Source organism: Trachymyrmex cornetzi, unplaced genomic scaffold (assembly GCF_001594075.2).
Source record: "Trachymyrmex cornetzi isolate Tcor2-1 unplaced genomic scaffold, Tcor1.1 scaffold210, whole genome shotgun sequence".
NCBI classification, from domain to species: Eukaryota; Metazoa; Arthropoda; class Insecta; order Hymenoptera; family Formicidae; genus Trachymyrmex; species Trachymyrmex cornetzi.
In genome coordinates, this window is record NW_017296742.1 from 424,290 (window position 1) to 424,655 (window position 366).

Here is a 366-nt window from a genome sequence, read left to right on the forward strand (position 1 = left end):
ATATGGACAAGAATGGTAAATAAATAAAAATAATGTTACTTTAATTTTATTAATACATTCAATAAACTAACTTTAACACTTCATATCCTACATCGTTAACACATATGCAGGAATTGATATATTTAATACAAAAATTGTTACCTATGAAATGAAAGGCCTTTTTTACTTCTCTGCCCACACCCAGGCACACAGCACTTCATATTGATGCTTTGTAGACAGTCACGCGATTTTATAATCCTCTTCTAATATAACCTCACACACAATAATCTTGCTGACATTTGCGCACAGAACACATATAGGGGAAAGTTGCTGAATGCGTACTGGTCACCTAAATCGTACCTCGTCGATATTTCATATTATTACGTA